The 13211-nt window shown below is 38.3% G+C and overlaps 1 protein-coding gene across 1 annotated transcript in view; it reads left to right on the top strand.

Annotated features, from left to right (window-relative positions):
• Positions 1-13211, top strand: part of LOC108797747 (zinc finger protein 429-like) — a 72006-nt gene that overhangs the window by 21423 nt on the left and 37372 nt on the right. The window lies entirely within an intron of this gene.

Raw genomic sequence — 13211 nt, 5'->3', positions numbered from 1 at the left:
CCAGCTACTCGTACAAAGTGTAAGTTACGAGAATAGGTCTAACAGAGGGTATACTCCAGAGGTGTTAACAGCCTGTATTATAGCGGAGTGCTTTGTGTTTTCCCAGTTCAGGAACCTCCTACTCTCAATACAATAAGGAAAATCAGGGTTGCCCAAAAGTGTTAGTGGCCCACCTATGATGATAATTCATATTTCATAACCATTGCATCCCAAACATTCAGTACTGATGCAATTAAGGGGGACTAAATCCAACTATGTGATCGCTTAGTGGGTGGCATCCATGGTAGCGACGTCAAAGGCACTGAAATCTCTGATTGCTCAATAGCTACCCACATTTTTGGCTGGTCTATTCTGAGCCAATCTAACTGAGGGCGGGTACAATGCTAGTTTACTATTGGCTATTGCAAATTGAAACATGCAAATAGGAATCTAGCAATGCATTCCAATGGGCAAACATTTTTTTTTCTATTCTGACACGGCTCCGTGTCAGAATAAAGAAAAAAAAAGAAAAAGCAGTGTTTCTCTCCTGGGCGGCCGGGAGCGGGAACTCCTTCTGCACTTCGGGTCAGCCGAACATGCTGAGCATAGTCGGCCGACCCGAAGCCATGCGCAGCAAGCCGATGTAGGCTGATTTCAGCCGATATATACTGCTGAAATCAGCCGTACCAGCCTGAAGTGAATAGCCGAACAGTGTTCGGCTCACTTCACTTCAGGTCGGTCATTCACTCGACTGCCTACGGCAGCTTAGTGAATAGACCCTTATATCTCAAAAGTGCTCCCGTTGACCCACATATGTACCGCAGGAGGAGGGTTCGTAATCTGCATAAAAAAGTTCTCGAGATCTTAATTGGGACCGTTTAGAATAAGTATAGAAATCTTGGAAGAATATCCATCTTAAATACTGCCATCTTTCCCATCCATTAATGTTTTTTCATTTTCCAAGCTTCCATTCGATTTTGTGTTGAATCTAAAAGGGTGGCATAGTTAAGGCTGTACAATTTCTTTAAGTCCGAACGTATCATAACTCCCAGGTATTTAATGGCTTCTGCAGCCCATTCAAATGGGAAGTTAGATCTCAGTATCTCCCGTTCTCCCTGCGTGAGTTTTACCTCCAAACACTGTGATTTACCGGCATTAGTTTTATAGTTACTTAATCTCCCGTATCTCTCTATCTCGTCTAGGATTATTGGGAATGCTATTCTTGGATTTGTAACATATAGCAATACATCATCTGCAAATATACTTAACTTATGGATCCTATCCCCACTTTTAACCCCGCTAATATCTATATTCTGACGTAATGCTATAGCTAGATGTTCTATTGCTATAACATATAGCAATGGAGACAGAGGGCATCCCTGTCTAGTCACATTGGTAATTTTCACAGGATCTGATTGTATTCCATTTACCCAGATCCGTGCTTTTGGAGAAGAGTACAAAGCCATGATCTTATAAATTAGGGATTTCGGTATTCCAATCTGTTCTAATGACGCCTCCATAAACTTCCAATCTAGCCGATCAAAGGCCTTCTCTGCGTCCACTGAAAGTAGACTCAGAGGAAGCCCATGCCTAAGTACATATTGTACAAGAGACAGTGTTCTAATAGTATTGTCCCTGGCTTCCCTGCCCGGGACAAACCCTTCCTGGTCTTGATGTATCACCCTATCTAAATATGGTTGTATGCGAAGCGCTAAAACGTTCACATATATCTTCATATCTACATTTATTAGGGATATTGGCCAGTAGCTCGCACATTGTGTTGGATCTTTTTGGTCTTTGTGTATTAATGTAATATTTGCTTCCTGACTTTGTTGTGTGAAGGCACAGTCTTTATTGATTGAATTAAATGTGCTATGCATAATCAGGGTCAGTTCCCTTCCAAATTGTTGATAGAAAGCGCTTGTTATGCCATCCGGGCCTGGGCTCTTCCCCAACGGCATTGCAATTATTGCCCTCATTACTTCTTCCCGCGAAAGGGGAGTATCCAATAATTCCACCACTTCCCTATCTAGCATTGGTAAAGTTGTTTGATTTATATATTCCTGTCATGTAGTTACTTTACTAATGCTTCTTGACAAGTAGAATATAATCATCCTTGTCTTCTAGTAAAGGACATATGCCACCTTTACTACACTGAGGAATCTATGAGGGATAAAAGTAATATCTGATTTCACTGCATAATTACTCAGTGAGCCAAATAAAGTTGCTTACTGGGCTCCTTAGGCTAAATTTGCTTGAAACAATATACTCTTTTTGTTCTTTATTTACTGTAGAGGGTGTGTAAAAAAATAAAACCCCCAGCGGTGAATAAATACCACCAAAAGAAAGCTCTATCTGTCCCCAAAAAAGGGTATAAAATTAATTTCAGTACAGCGCTGCATGACGGAATAAATGTCAGTCAAAGTACCGCAGCGCTGAATACTGAAAAATGGCCTGGATGGGAAGGGGGTTTAACACCGCGGATGTCAACTGGTTAATGGTGTATTTAATTTTCCTTTTTTGTGCATTTTATTTTCTGCTCAAGAGACATTTGAAGTCCATTACATGCTTAAAAACTACACCAAAACCGCCTTACTATTGCCTTTTGCATTGACACCAATTAATGTCTAATCTGTGAAGGAATTCACAGATATATAATTTTTGTCAAACTTTTGCCATAACAAAAACTCTCAATGTCATTCATTCTTGAACCCTACAGCCATGGTCAGTATACTATGCCATCTTTAAAAGCCCAGATAATATATTTAAAATAATTTGTCTTGAATCAGGATTTATTTTCACAAAGGAGAGCTCCAGACAAAGTACTAAATTAATTTCACTTCTTGTGAACTGGTTAGCCGATGATCACAATGCAATGCAGACCAGGAGAGGATCATTCACACTCCCCGATCTTTCTACAGCTGTTGCCAACTAGTTTTAACCTCCTGCACATGTACATGTAAAGATCAAACAAAACACTCATGTAAATGAAATATAAAAGTATAAAAGAAATAAAGAACCTCGTCTCCATCATCATAAACTGTCACAAAAATGTTTATTTTCTCTTCTCACATACGTATTATTGTGAAGTGAGGAACTAACATTTGAGACACTATCAGCTAATGTGCAGGTACATCCTAGAACCGTTCCCTCCCCAGCATGGAGACTAATAAATCTCTCTTCGCAAATGTTAACATACCTGGTCCTCCTACACTCAGCTCACCTCAGTTATCTATGTTCAAATGTGTTTGTTTCAAATGGATGACTAAACAAAGATCTAAAATATGTCTGATGAATGAAGGGCTAAAAGAAAAAAAAAGTATTTGTAAATTTCCACCAAGGCAGTTTCTCACACTCACATAATAATGTAGTGCAGACACTGAAAAATAAGATATCCTTTAATAATCTTTTGGTTCCAAGTGCTGTAAACATTCTCATTATCATAAAGCAGTAATTTGGCATCTCCTATGACCCAATTGTGATATGTTACATCACATTCAACCCATGTCAGATTCATACTGGTGTGTGAAATGGACCAATGACTGTGTAGGATGACAGCCACTGGACACAAACCCATATCCCCCCCATAGATAGCCAAAAGATTCCCCATAGTTAAAGAGAAAATAAAACATCTTGCTTTTATCTTGCTTGTTAGTCTGTTCCTTTAAAATGTAGCTGTGACTCTAAAGCAGACAGAGCACTTCTTCCAGCACATTCTAGCAATAGTTTTTCCAAAAACATTTTATGTGATTTAAGGGAGTTTTTAGTAAAATAACTGCATAATACAAGGGCCTTTCCTCAAGTTTCTCTATATTTGTAATCCTCCACCTCTTCCCTCTACTGGTGTTTGCAGCAGCAAGCAGGGATATATCACTATATGCTTCCTCTTGTACTTGCAGTGAAAAAAATGTGCTGTGACTTATAGTAACACTAAGAATTACAGAAGAAATTATTGCCCTGGTATCTGTACAATTGCTGTTTTTTTTTCTTAAATAGTAACTACACAGTTTCTATGTGCCACCATACTCCTTCACTTATTTTAGGATTGATTTGTTGAATGGTGCCATCCCCAGTTGTTGGGTAGAAGATTTGCATTTTCTGCTCTCAGTTTAATTGCTTGATTAACTCTTACTACATATTCTATTAAAATGGGCTGAAGCAGGAATCCATATTCCACAATGGGCCGATGTCTAGGGCAAAAAAGGATAAGGGGCAACACCGAGCTTCAGAATAAACAAACCCCAAAAATGTTTTGCTTTTTGTTTAGCCCTTCTGGCAACCTCATTTAAGGCTTAATTCAGCAAATTAACTATAGTGGAAGTGTGTGCAAAAGGATTCACAAGAATCATTGTAGTTCTGTGTCCCCCACTCAGCTGCTGGACATAAGCATAGTGGAGGGATGCAGTGATGTAATTAATCTTGTATGGCTACATGTCTATATTTGGTAAATTACATTGACATTATATTGTTATGCGGCCATATTAGGTCAATTACATCAGCACAAGCACCCCCCCCACACACACCTTCTGTTTACATGCAGCTGTGGGACGGGGGATGCCTGTACAACAGCTGAATTGATGGTAGTACCCATGTCTGAACCCGAGCTCCTATATAAGAATCACAAAACCATCTATTCTTTTTCTTGTTTGTTGTTCTATTCAGGTAAAAAAAGTAGTTGTAAATATAAAGGCGACAGTTTTCTTTATCCAAAATCACATTCTATTATGAGTTTTTAGTAAAATAATTACATATCAGAAATGCAGGCCATCAATCAGGTCTGCCTAAATAAATATCCACTCTGAAGCTTATGTACATGCAACTTAATAAGTGCTAAGGACTAATAGATAAAAATAAGATTGCAACATCATGTCTGAATAGTTCCTTTAGCCACAACTACTATTTTTCTAGATGGAGGAGAACTACATAGTCTGCTTTTAAGGTCCTATTTCTGCCTCCCCGTTCGTGTTATTGCATGCATGGATACGCTTAGTAATGCACAGGGATTTTGGGGGTGCATCCTTTCATTAGTAACGGACCCTCAATTTGTATCCATGCATAAAAAATGTTTTGTGTTGCAGTGAGATGGAAAAAATGGGCCATGAGCGTGCATAGACAGCCTATAGGCTTTGGATGTGCCCACTTAAAAATGCATATACACCAACATGTATCAGCACTTGAAGCTCATAGATCTGAATGTGAAGCCATTGTAAAGATTTTGCCTTGAATACCAGGGGATTATGGGAACAGCTCAGGCAATGATTGAAGGGGATTCTCAGGGGACCTTTACAGTACAGTTTCTGCACATCCACAGAAGTATACTTAATTTTATAGAAAGGCTAACCATCTAAAATGAAGATCTTCTTTAATAGGAATTCCACCTTAATTTGCTCTGTCTGGAGTAGCTATTAATGTGTATTTGATTTTTATTATTTACTTTCTCTTCACATAAAATACATAACGAATGTAATCCTTTGATACTGACTAGTGAGAGGAATACAAAGGCAGCAGTAGATGCATCCTTCACTTCCATTGCCCAAAGCAACACGCCAAGATAAAAAGCCCTTTTCTATTGCATACCCTCTGGCTAGCGATGTTCTAACAGGAAAACCCTTTAGAAGCCCATTATAAATAGCCATGACACTGAATTGTTCTCATTGCTTTGCATTTGTGGTGTGGAGTCTGGTAATAACTATGCTGTGAGAGCATCTCATAGCAGAATCCAGAAGACTGGGGTCTTTGTCACTTCTGGATAGATATGACATTCTAAGGCACAGCTGTGGTGGCCTTGAGGGAAGGAGGTACAAGTGAGAAAAGGATCGCTGTATACTAATGTACATTGATAGTTCCATGAAAATGTGTTTGAACTTCATGTCATGTATATGGAAGAGTTGAGAGTCTAATGTATTATATCAGTGAGACAACAGTAGTTTATCTTTGATATCTACTGGGTTGACCAAAAGATCAAAATAGTATGATAGCACACACCAAAGCTGGTTCAGACATATATTTGTATATTCTGTCACTAAATTTATATTCAGTTTAGTTTGCGTTTCGATGCTTAATAAACATAACTGGCAGGTTTACTGGAGCTGTTTTAGGTTTTTGAGAGGTGTATCAGATCTGCTCTGCTATCAGCTGCTCTGTGTATACTGCCTTCGTAACAGAATGTTATCAGGGCAGATAATGCTTTCTTCTAAAACTGTACATTGATAGGCTTTTCTTTCATATGGAATACAAGAAATATGAAAAAATACATTACCTTATTTTATTTCCTGCTTGCAGAAATTAAGCAAACACATAAAACTGACCTGAGAGATGGCAAAGTGACTCTACACACATAGCTTTGTTCACAAAGGACTTTTATGACCATTTTGACACCATTGAACACAGGAGCAGATGCTACATTGATTGGCAGCTGTCCAGCAGTGCTCTGATCATATGTTTGAGAAGCACACCATCCAAAAAAGTAGTGACAAAAATATACTTCCTGTTGGAGTGATGGGTCCTTTTTAATATAACTGATCATGTGAGGGAATGCAGTGGTTAAAAGGCATTATTCTATTGTGGGTTGGAGTAGAGCAGGTTAAACTTGATTTGAACACATCACAATTCAGCCATTATATATTATTATATAATATATAATTCAGAATTTGGGGAATTCCACACTGGTGAGGCCTAATGTTGTCTGAGTATAAAAATTTTGATTCAGAGTCCATTTACACAAGTGTGATGCAACGCATGGTAACAAGTGCATGGTAACATATGTTCTTCACAGTGCATAGTAACATATGTTACATATGTTGGTGTGTTGTGGTGCCATATATTGTAAATAGCACCCCATTGTGCCTTAACTACATATGTACATCATCTTGCATGTTGTGCTGAGCTTTAAAAAATTTGGCCTGCTTCAGCATGTGTTGCTGTAGGTTTTAGCCCATTCATTTTGATTGGGCTGTTTAGATCACTGTAAGCACCTCAAAGCACAACAACACCCAGCATTATGTTGTATATCTTCCTTTAATAGCAACATGAAAAGAGCACTATTATGAACTCATCCTCACTTCTCGTAATAGCCAAGGTGAAGACACAGTTGTGTGCCACCAACTATGCTTTATAGTCATAATGAAACCTTGTAAGAAAGCAAGTGTTTATTGGCCGAAAATATTGCAGCAAAATTGGTGTGTGAGAACTCTCTGTAACAGCTTAACCAAATATGATACAGCAGGAGGAATACATCTGAAAGTAACAAAGGGGAAGTGCTTCTAAGGATATCTCTCTTACTGGTAAAGACTGCATATAGAGATATAAGATTATCAAACCAAATCAAATATGGCAACCGCACAAATGAGTTTATAACTAGCTTATGAAGCAGGGTGCACTTTGAAAGGCTTTTCACACTACAAACACAAACATTTCCCAGCACACTTACCAGCTAGGCTGGAACAAAAGCAAATTACACTGTCTTACACTGTGTGTTTAAAACAGAGATTTTAGTTGCACAACTTTTGCAAAATATGTGGAAGCCACACTGCCTTGTTATGTCCCCTCTGTGTAGTGTGGTCCTACCTTTAATCCATGAGAGCCTCCATCTTGGAGCATATATGGCAAAGGAAAAATTGAGTGCAGGTATGGCAGGAGGTATCCCATTCCTCCTTAAGGGCATTGCGACACACCACAAGCCCAGTACATCACAACTTTTGCAAAATATGAAAGCCACACTGCCTCGTCAAGGCACAATCAAACATAAGACTCTCCTCACTTGGTGGAATGGCTGTTCAAACACAATGTGACAGCAAGCAGGCTTGTACTTAACAAAGAGAGCTAGCTCCTGGCCAGAGGCTTCAGTTATGGGTTCCCCAGCATAGATAGGTTCAGAAATCATGGAAATCCAGTCCTGGGAGTTAATCCGACAATTAACAGGATGCAGAGTATATCCTAGTTGAGCACTTGTAATCTTTATTTCAACATATTTGGAAAAGACCCCCATTCCTTCCTCAGAAATACAATAACAGTATAAAACTTGTGCAGAGGTATACACAGGATTTAAATCAACAATTTCAGCAGCAGAAACAGGTCCAAACAATCTATAAACTCTTAGATTGCTATGTGAAATTAACTGTTGCTCCTAGTTTAGTGCCATATATATTAAAAGTCAATACATTTCTGATTACAATAGCAGCATCAATCAATATTATCCAACTGATAAATCCATCTAAAAATGTGAAAATGTGAAAATGTCAAAAATCTATACTTTCTGATTGGAATGCTCATGCAGATAAGGAGAAGCTATAGATAACTTTAATACCTATACATAAGATGATCAGTGACGAGTAAATAATTGTGTCTGTGCCGTTCCAATATACATTTATATTAACCATAATGGCTGTTTGAACTAGTTCCTGGTATATTTGCCTACGCACTCTTCCATCCTCCTTAGGGATCGTTCACATGATTTTCTCATGCATTTCGGTGGAATTATCAGCACTGACATAATGCAAAGAGATCAGAAAATCTATTGTTTTTAACAAGGTCTTTTTCCACTAATGCATTGAAGTGCATGCATGCTATATGTTTGGTGCCTTGACCAGCAGTTTGTCATTCAGGGCAATTCAAATGGAGATTTTTTAATGCATCAAGGCATAGCAGGGCATGTCAACTCAACAGGCATTACTATATTGTATGTGTTCTTGTGTGAAGAAGCCGATTAAAATAACTGACTGGAAAACAAATATGGGAATCACCGTTTCTGAGGATCTCAGAGATCAGAGGTCATTAGCTCAGGAGCCAGTGAGGTTACTCTCCTTGGACAGGGCAGTTGCTGGAGCTTAACCATTGAATCAGGAAAAGTGAAGCCCAGTAATAAAGTAGAACTAAGACCGAAGAAAAGAAGAGGTATTTCTTGCTAAGTAGGTAACAGCAGGCATATTAAAAGACATTTACTTTTTAAACTTGAAAATAGTGTACAGGTTCAGTTTAACAATTGCCATAATTCTAAACTTTCCAGTGACACTGGAAATTGAGTTGGTGTTTCTTACATTGACAAAATAAACATCTGTATAAATCATGTAAAAATTTCCAGGCATACTTTACCACTGTGACTAAGCACAATGAGACACCATATTCCCACGTATTTCATCGTTATTGCATTAAAATACAAATGATTGTTTGCATTTTATAAAAGGCCCATAGTATATCAACAGATCCTAAGAAATAGGTGTGACAAGTAGAGCAAAAGATACAGATTGCCAGAATTTAGACATTTCTAGAGGTAGATCTTCAGAACCTGTGGCTATCCATGGAAATCAGGGACAACAGGCAACCTTGCAGGATAATTCTCTTAGTTAAATGTTAAAGAGAAGCAGTTAGAACTGGAATTCTGCAATAGTCTAAATAGTCAGACTTCATTGGAACTGTGCAGACTTACTTAAGAATAATGTATATTTATCTCCTTATTTAGCTTTACTTACATTACCTGAATCTAAGATCTTTAGTCGGAAGTGAAATTGACCAGAAATCTGTTGCTGACATGTCAATTGCCTCACCTGACTCTAGCTTCCGATTGTACATAACATTATCAAATAAAAGACTACCTTACTTAAAAAAGAAAATATGGACCAATTGTTATCAGTACTCTTTCATAATTGCTTTTTAATAAATGCTGGGTTTTAGTCTCTGGGACATTTGGATGAAATCTAAAATAATCAGGCAAATAAAGAGGGGTGAAAATGGTGCAACTGGTTAGTTCTAAACACCAAAAACATTTCCAGAGATTAAAATTTAAAAGTCAGAACTGAAAATCATGGACACATGACAGCTATTGTTTGGTAGACAGATATAGGTTTATCAGCTTTCCTACTGGAAAATGAGGGATCGGGCGGGAGTTTGGGGAGGGGGCGGGGGAGGTCATATCTTTAGGTTAACAAATACAGAAGTGTACATGACATCTCAGAACTTTGTCATGGATTTCTGCCCAGTACAGCTTTTGCAGAGCCCCAAGTTCCTCAAAGTCAGTTGTGGCAAGAGACCGCTAAAAGCGTATTAGGTAAGCTGATAGCATCAAGCACTGTGGAATGCATCTTCTACCAACAAAAGGCCACATTTTAGCTGCTGTTACAATCCTGTCACTGCAGTGCGAAAGGTCTGCAAAGATTGAATTACTTTCAGGATGTTGACAGATGGTGATATAAGCTGAGTGGGAAGAGAATAGCCACAAGGGTGGACTGGGTCTAGGCAGTATTTGGTTGAACCAAACAGAAAGGGGTATGGTTAGAGGTAGCAGAAATTTGTGTGGACAGAGTGGGGCAGAAGGTGGTGAGGTCAGGAGGTGGGATGGGCAGAAGGTGGTGTGGACACAACAGATAGTGGTATGGACATATAGCAGGCAGAAGATGATGAGGACAGAAGGTGGACACATTTGGGCAAAAGGTGGTGTGACGAAGCAGATAAAATGTAGTGTAGACAGAATGGGCAAATAGATACTAAACTAGTGTGGAGACAACATAAAAAACAGGTAAAACAGTTAGGATGCATTTCAATGCTAATATACATCAAACAACGATATGCAAAAGCATGGAGGCGTGGCAAAAAGTTTAGCGGGTGATTGTGAAGCCATACAGTAAGTCCAACTCTGTTTGTAAAAGTGATCACATAGAAATGTATCATTCTCTGCCAGTTGTTTTGGCCCTCATCAAAAAGTGCACTAAGTTCAAAAATGTTACATGCCTAACTGTTTCAGAGGGAGGTCATACACAGCCTAAACTCCACAAGCAATGGGTCAGAAAAAATATTTTTTTAGCAAGAAAAGGAGAATGAAAAATGAGAATTGTCCCTTAGATGTGCCACATACATCCACCAGCTTAGTCAGACAGGAAATTTGCAACTGGTCTTGGGGTTGTAGCAGCATGTTTGAGGACAGACATAGGTTAGTAGACAATAAAGTCAAACCAACCCATTACAAGGGCAATCACGCCTTAAGAACACAGATAGCAAAGTTCTGTGAGGACATAAAAACTTTCTTACCCCCTGCCCCAAAAATCGGAGGAACATTACAACTGTAAAAATTGATGAGGCCTATCAGCAGCTTTTTCTAGCACATTTTTAGAAAATAAAACATATTTTTATCCATATTTTTAATTTAATTCCCTTACATTCTGAACTTTATGTCTGGAGTAACCTATCCATAAAAGAACACTAAGAATGCAGTTTAGCATTAAAAATAAGAAATTCATCCCACAGCAAAGCCCTAGCTGCCATGACCAGAACAGCTCTCTGAGGTCAGAGACAATACAGCAATAAAGACCTGACATTAAACCCCCCCTCACTCCATCCATTCTAAGATCAAGTTGGGCAGAGAACTACTTTAAGGTAAGCTAGATATATGTACTAGTTCCAGGAGATTAGTGGTTAGTAATAATATGTATTCATGGCAATTTATAGGGTTACTGGTGATAGCTCATGCACTCTTGCTGACAAATGTTATTGTTATCTCTGCTTATTACAGGCAGGAGGATGTTGTCTTCTATATAATAAACTCAGGTGATGTATAAACATCTGAAGAATAAACCACAAGGATGTTTAGTCAGCAGGAAGCCAATCTGTTTAAACTAACACTTAGTCAGCAATAGCATTGTCCTAGATTTTTCTGCCCGGTAGGCGATGTTAACGGAACAAAAAATAATATTTAAGGTTGGTTGTCTTCTATTGTTGACTCAAGAAGGCATATTGCATTCATTTAAAGAAAATCATGGCATTGGTACTTAGAGTTAAAGTTGGTACAAAGTTGGAATACATTTAATTGTTAATTTTTAGATGATCACACCATCAGAAGATCCTTGTCACCCCACATCCACTGTTCAGTCATAGTTGTTGATGACACATCTGGAGAACATGGTAGTTAAAGAGACACCAGGGTTAATTTACTTCAACTTATTTACTAAGCTAAGTGAGAATTTATTTACAAAAGAGAAAAACTTACTTAGCAAGAGACAACTTTGTCAGTGGTCTCTTGCCATGAAACGCATGGAGGTATTCTGCGGAGGCTCTTGGTACATCATTGTAGCATTTTATGGGTATGGACTCTCCAGAATCAAAGTAGTTGCTAACTTTTTTTCACTTTTGTTGCAATGTCAGCACTTGTCTTGTTCCCAGTTAGGTTAAAAAAAAATTGGTAAAGTATATGGATATAGATTTCACACAGCTAGGAGCTAAGTACCAACATCCCATATATTAACATGAAGAGATTAAAACTAGAAAATAGGATTCTAATGGTACTTATATTTTGCTAACTAGATAGTCATAACTAGACATGTAACCGTGCAAAAAAATTTGTTCTGTTTCAGATCGATTCAGATTATTATTTCTTTCAATTTTCTGATTTCAGATCCGAAATTCAATTTAGTTCATTACTCGGATTTCATATCCGTAAAAATTTTAGTTACGGAAAGATCCACAACAGGAAGTCACATGACCATGCCTGTAATGCAACCCCCAACAGCCAAATAAAAATCTGATTGGACAGAGAACAGTCACATGTCCGATTCAGCTAGTTTTGAACCCAATTTTAAACGGATCCGAATTGTCGTTAAAAAAACATTTGGATTAGTTTGCATTCAGAAGCGTTAGAATTCAGCAATTCGGATGCATCCGAACGTCCAAATTTAACAAGGTTTGTACGAATATCCAATCAGAACGAAAAAAAAATTTACATGTCTAGTCATAATATTAGTGAAATATATCTTTTTGCACTCCTTACCGGATAGAGAAACCTATTAAACAGGTGGGTGCTTGTAGTTACATAGTATTTGAGGTTGAATAAAGACATTAGTCCATCAAGTCCAACCTATTAGGATCTCATTCTAGGAGTACCTGTACCCCTGTATATTGCGGTCCCTTAAGAAATCGGCCCAAAGTTTCTTGAACAATTCCACATTATTTGCTGAAATCACCGCCTGTGGCAGTGAGTTCCAGACCCTAACTGATCTTACTGTGAAGAACCCCTTTCGCCCCTTGTGCTGGAATTTTTTTTCCACCAATTTTAGGTGATGGCCTCTAGTTTTTGTAATGGAGTTAATTTTAAACAGTTTATCGCTAATGTTGCTACCACCATTAAACATTTTGTACATGGAAATCATATCCCCCCTTAATCTCCTCACCTCTAATGTGAACATGTTTAAATTTAGTAGCCTCGTCTCGTAGCTCTGGTCCTCCATACCCCTAATTAGTTTGGTTGCCCT

This window comes from Nanorana parkeri, unplaced genomic scaffold (assembly GCF_000935625.1).
Source record: "Nanorana parkeri isolate BGI_ZX_2015 unplaced genomic scaffold, ASM93562v1 scaffold35, whole genome shotgun sequence".
NCBI classification, from domain to species: Eukaryota; Metazoa; Chordata; class Amphibia; order Anura; family Dicroglossidae; genus Nanorana; species Nanorana parkeri.
This window is presented reverse-complemented; position numbering and strand designations above follow the sequence as displayed.